The sequence below is a fragment of the Octopus bimaculoides genome, chromosome 2 (assembly GCF_001194135.2).
Source record: "Octopus bimaculoides isolate UCB-OBI-ISO-001 chromosome 2, ASM119413v2, whole genome shotgun sequence".
Lineage (NCBI taxonomy): Eukaryota > Metazoa > Mollusca > Cephalopoda > Octopoda > Octopodidae > Octopus > Octopus bimaculoides.
The window spans coordinates 26,995,946-27,002,050 of NC_068982.1; the positions used below are offsets into that span (position 1 = coordinate 26,995,946).

The 6,105-nt window shown below is 35.1% G+C and overlaps 1 protein-coding gene across 4 annotated transcripts in view; it reads left to right on the forward strand.

Moving 5' to 3' along the window:
* The first annotated feature begins 2,971 nt into the window (after window positions 1-2,971).
* Window positions 2,972-6,105, forward strand: part of LOC106868837 (mitochondrial proton/calcium exchanger protein) — a 78,488-nt gene continuing 75,354 nt past the window's right edge. For 2 of the 4 annotated variants that reach the window (XM_014914286.2, XM_014914276.2), the window contains exon 1: window positions 2,972-3,111. The gene's annotated coding sequence lies outside the window, so the exon portion shown is untranslated. The remainder of the gene's footprint in view (window positions 3,112-6,105) is intronic. The other 2 variants (XM_014914294.2, XM_014914302.2) reach the window with 2 other exon arrangements.

Here is a 6,105-nt window from a genome sequence, read left to right on the forward strand (position 1 = left end):
AAGTAACTTGATCAAAGTTTATTAGCAAGATCAAGATGAAGTGAGATGGGAAAGAGGTTAAAATCTATGAAGTGAAAGGAAAAAGAAAAAAATCACTGGGTTGGGAAGGAATTCCAGTGTTGCCAATCCTAGGAACTAGATGAAGAACGAAGGGTAGAGAGAAAGACTGAAATGAGAACCACAGTACAAAAGAGGAAAGGAGAAGTGAGAGTGACATGTGGACCAGGGTGAAGATTAATGTCATTATCTAATTACTTGATTAGCCTTTGCAGTAAATGTAGAAGAGTCAAAATGAGGGTTTTCCTTTGAATTTTGTAGAATGTCAGCAATTGATAAGGGCTGAAATATTTTCTAGCTCTGAAGGAAATTTCTGATCACAAGGATACAATTTTTAGCAAAGTTGTATAGTCGAATTCACATAATTAATACTTACTTTACTCAGTTATGAATCCTAGGGGTTCATTAAACCATGGTTTCTATGATGTATAAGTGACTGAGTTTACAATGCTCCTCCTCTCCTTGAATAAGATGCTGGTTTGTTGCAGGGTTAACTTTCCAGATATTACGGGAACTCATTTACAGATGAGTGGGACAGGAACAGTGTAAAATGAAGTGTTTTGCACAAGAACATAACACACTGCTTAGTTTAGAAATTGAAACCATGATCTTATGATTGTAAGTACAATATCCTAATCAATAGGCCACATCCTTTTACAGAATTTTTTTTTTAATGTTCTGAGTTGAAGATACTTCACTGGTGAGATTGATATAGTTAATATTCAACAACTGCTGAGATTCCATCTCACATGTTGTGAGTTGGAATTTCAGTGTACTGATGTTCTGGGGAAGAAAGACTTGGAATACTTGTTATTGTAGAAATGGGAAACTGAATGTGACACAGGTGGTGAAAGGAGGAGAGGTATGTGAGTTATCAGAGCCTGTGAGGAAGTGACAAAACACCAGATAGCTCTAAAGAGGAGAGACCACAACAGTAGAAAAGGCAGAGAGAGAGATAGAGAGAGGAGACAGCACTTCTATGAGCCAGTTGAAGTGTGTCAGAAAGTAATTTTATGAAAATCAGTGAAGCAGACATTTTGGAGGATGTGGTCTATGTGTGTATGTGTGTATGAGAGAGAGAGACAGACAGACAGACAGACAGAGACAGACAGACAGATAGACAAGCAGACAGACAAGCAGGCAGGCAGACAGACAGAGACAGAAAGAGACAGAGAGAAAGACTGTTCTATATTGAGAGCAGTGCTCTATTGTAGATTTTACTTGAGTTTTATGCAATGTAAGGATGCAAGATTGGTGGGTGATGGAGTATATTGGAGGGTCTGCAGTATTTTCTGGATGTGAGGAGTAAGATCAATTTTGGTAATATTGTTTTCACAATCAGCATTGGATTTACGCAGAAGCTAAGCAAGCTACAGCTTATGATGTAGAATTTGCTAGGGCGTCAAAGTACTTACAAAATACATATGCTTTAACAAGGAGTCTCCAAACTTTATAAAGCTTTGCATTTCTCTGAATCAATATCTGGGGTTTTTTTCTATATTGTAGATGTTTATTTCTCAAGAGATATCATCAGTGATGGTGACACATAGAATTTATACCAACATTGGGGGTAACACCATTTAGAGAGAGTGTGTGTCAATCTCATACATACCAAAGTGCTCAGGTTACAATTAAAAAATTTACTAAAGGCAAAATTTTATATTGCAAATGAAATGTATAGTTGTGTGTGCATGTGTGTGTGTGTGTGTGTAATCATGCATGTTGAACAATGAACAGCCTAATGTACATATCAATAGAAACAATCTTCTGCATTCAATGAGTTTTGTGATACTTGATGTTACCATTATAATCTTGATGTTGCAATGATAATCTCATGTATGCTACCTGTGGGCAGGGCCGTCTTAAGGTGTGGAAACACTGGAAAGTTGCCCTTGTGCCTCGCAGCTCTAGGTGCCCAATTCTGATCTATGTATTCTGTGGCTTACTGTCAATAAACAAATACTATAGGATCTAAGACATTGATTTACCATGGAGCTTATAATGTTGCTAAGACAGGAGGCCTATAATGCTGCTTGTAGGGAGGAGATCACTTGGTTGTTTTGCTAATGCTTAGGTTCAAGTAGCACACAGTCCATGTTAAGAGTGGGTGAGGAAGGAGTCAATAATTAATACATATACGTAGGGGTGTCTTTGAGTTGTTGAAGGAAACATGACTGACATTGTCCCCTTCAAGACACTTCTCTTGATCTCGTTTCTTAGAGTGAACAACTACCACCACAACAACGGCAACATAGCCTCTCGTTGACTTCAGGATATGTTGTTTTTGTTGTTGTTTAGACTCCATGTGTGCCTTGATTGAATAAGCCATTGTTACAACTCTTTCGTTTTCCGATTGTCACATTCTCGATGTTCAGCTGGGTTAAGAGCTGTCTGTCTGCTCGAGACAACATAGGAACATAAAACAATTAGCAAACGCATAGCACAAGCTCGCAGGTCATGCCAACTTACGAGTGACGGCTAAACTAATATTTTAATAATCAGATATCGATAATATATTCATCGATGCTATATATTGTTTCTAGCATGTTGAACGAAGGTATGGAACAACAGTTTTCAAACTTTCTTTGTCGTGGAATCATTGTAGGATTTTGAAAAAAATCGCTGAACACAAATCTATATTTTACAGATAACCATTGCAACCAAAATCTTAATTAGAAGTGAAATGAAACAAATATTATCCGAGAAAGAAAACGTATTCGTATAAAAATAAAATACGTCTTATTTTGAAAATGCTTCATAGTAATTTTTTTATTTATAAAATATATTTTTATTGAATTTTATTAAAGACCATCTTATCTCTGGTAACACCACAGAATTTTCGCAAAACCCGCTTTGGGGAAATTAATTTCGAAGATCAATTACTTTTATTAACAATCGGTTGTGTTATTGTGACCTGGTTGTCGAGAGTTATCTACCTTTACACAGAGGTCGCATGAATCACCCTTCAGTCTGATCATATTCATGGATACTGTAGCGTGCATGTGGTCCTCTCGGAACATTGACCCTACATCTGCTGTCTTTAAATCCCTTGGAGTAAGTTTATACCTAATTTTTATGAATACCTTTTATTATTCATCTATTTATATAAGTCGCATATGAGGTTGAATACGAAGATAATTTTTTTTTTTATTAATCTATATTCTGTTTGTATTTTTACGTAAGAATTTTATGTAATGAATATCGTGGCCTTATTCGTTAAATAATTAACCATTATAAGAATCTATCATGAAATATCGGTCTTATTTACATTAAATCTCTAAATATTCTATATTTTGAAATCTATCGGTTTTATTAGCGTTGTTTGTTATTAGCAAGGTTAAAATAGATTGTTGTCTCGTTGGCTTTTTCCATTGGTTTTCCCCGGTATTTTAGTTACAATTCTATTTTTATAAAAGATTTTTTTATTCATATCTCATATCGATTTAAAGATCTTTTTTTTTTTATTTGTTACCTGTAGTTCTAACTCACAAACATTCTCCCTCAGGTTGTTGCAGAATCTCTGTGCCTTCTGGATCGACCTGAATGCTAACCTACATAGATTCGGCTTCTTTCTACCTTTATAATCTGATACATAGTTTTGCAGTGCCTCTTTATGATTACCAACTAACTAAAAAAATCCCGAACTTCAGAAGACACTATACACAATATTAACACTGTTATTATATAACTGTTAACAATATTATATAATTTTTTCTTTAACCAGTATGTTCTTTTACCGGTTCCGGTTACCAGACTGGCCATGCTGTGTCTCCGCCTTCTAGGGAATAATCAATTACATTGCCCCCCCCCCTCTCCTCCCATCAAGACTACATATTTTATCGATTTCAGAAAACTAAATAGTTACATAATGGTACCAACAGAGAACTTCTATGCGGTCGTTCGGCCTGCTAAAATTATTATTCAACTCTCTTTTCAAATACACGTTTCATAAACTTAAAAAAAGTAAACCACTTTATATAATGTAGTTCTAGATACTTCTTTCAATGACTGGATGGTTATGGCTAGATTGATTGTTTTTTTGTCATAAGGTCTTTTCGCTCTAGGCTAAAACATTGATAAATAGTTATATCGTAAATGTCATATTACTATTAAATAACAAAACAGCAAATAAGTTTTGTCTGTTTGTCTTGTCTGGTACTATCATTTATTTAATCTATCGTTCATCACCTTGGTACCGGTTTGCTATTTAAAAGCGAAAGCTGTCCACCCATTTGGGGATTTTCCTTATTTCTGTGTCGTACTGAAACAGTTGTAAATTAAACTCTAGAAAGTTTCCATCGACACTGTTTTTTTGAAATCGATTGTAGATTTATCAAAAATAAAATAATCGGGAACTAAAGACTCTCAGATTGACGATCTGATTGATAGGCAGTTGGATGTATCGATTGATAGATAGAAAAGCGAAGTCGACAGTGGTTTCTACTACGTTTGTATACAGCTGGGTGCATGTGACCGCACCTACCTTATTCCATACATTAACCTTCTTCAAACTAAACTGTGCAGTTATATGCTGTATCTTCACACATCAGGCCTTCTCTCCCGTTTTTACTTGTTTTGAACGACAGAGAAGAGAATAACAGAATAAGATGAATTAATGTTTGTCTAATTACTACTCTTATCTGGTGATAAAAATGAGATTCGTATATTTATAAACAAGCTTAGATAGAAGATTTCAAATCCAGCTAACGCAGTAGTTTCCACCTGCTAGAAATAGCAACCGAATCACCCGCAAATTATACTCTTCAATGCATTATCTAATAAAGAAAAGAAAAGAAAGAATACATTAGCTAATTTAGCTACTGTCTAAAAAAAAAAAAATTGACGTGACAGTCAACATTGGAATGCGTAGGTCTGTCTGTTCATTCAGGTTGACCTGAAACTAAACAATAACAAAGCATGATTTGCTATTTTTTGTTTTAAATATTAAAATTTGTCTTTCAAGCTTTTTTTTTTTTTTTGTAAGATAGAAAGCATAAATAGATCCTTTGTTTTAAAAAGAAAAAAAGTATCTGTCTCTGCTCAGACGTTATAAATGAGAAAACTGCTTGCATATATACCAACTATAATGGAACTACCTATTATACGACTGCATGTATAGGAACTGGTGTTTTGATCCAAAGTCACCTCCGATTGAGTAAAACCTGTGATCAAAGTTGTTTCAACCGTAACTTATTTTTCTATTATTTTATAGTTACGATTACATAGCACAATGTGGTTTCGCCTTTATTATTTTTTTAAACGGTTAAGGTAATTCGAAGAAACTTAGCTGATATTTCTGGCGTGTAGCAGTTCGAGTGACTGCGTAGAGACTACCTTGTCGACTGGTATATATTTTAATTTATTATTTTGACACACACCCACACTAGTCTATTTATGGATCCACAATGCAAAGCTTAAAAAGAAAAAAGCTAAACATATTTGTTTCTGGCTTATCTTATCTTTTATCTTTTATTTGTTTCACATTAGATTGCAACCATGCTGGGGCTACTACCTTGTAAAATTTTAGTCGAACAAATCGACCCAGTACTTATTTTATAAGTCGGTTTTACCGAACCGCTAGGTTACAGAAACGTAAAACACAACACCGGTTGTGAAGCAGTGGTGGGGGACAAACACAGGCACGAACATACACACACACAGACACACAACTGGCTTCTTTCAGTTTCTGTCTACTAAATCCACTATAGCCCGAGGCTATAGTAACAGACACTTGCCCCAAGGTTCCACACAGTGAGACTGAACCCTGATCCCTGAACCATGTGTTCAGGACGCAAACGTCTTGCGATACACCCACACATGCGCCAATATATATACAGTTCAAATTTATTGGAAGCGAAAGACGAAGACAGGTGAAGGAACAACAAGCAGGTGTATTAGTTTAAGATTCAGGAAGAATGGAAAAATCCCCGACATTTTGAGCGTATGCTCTTCAACAGAAAGGACTGAGAAGAAAAGAAAAAATGTAGGAATAACAGTTCAACATGATGCAATATATATATATATATATATATATATATATATATATAT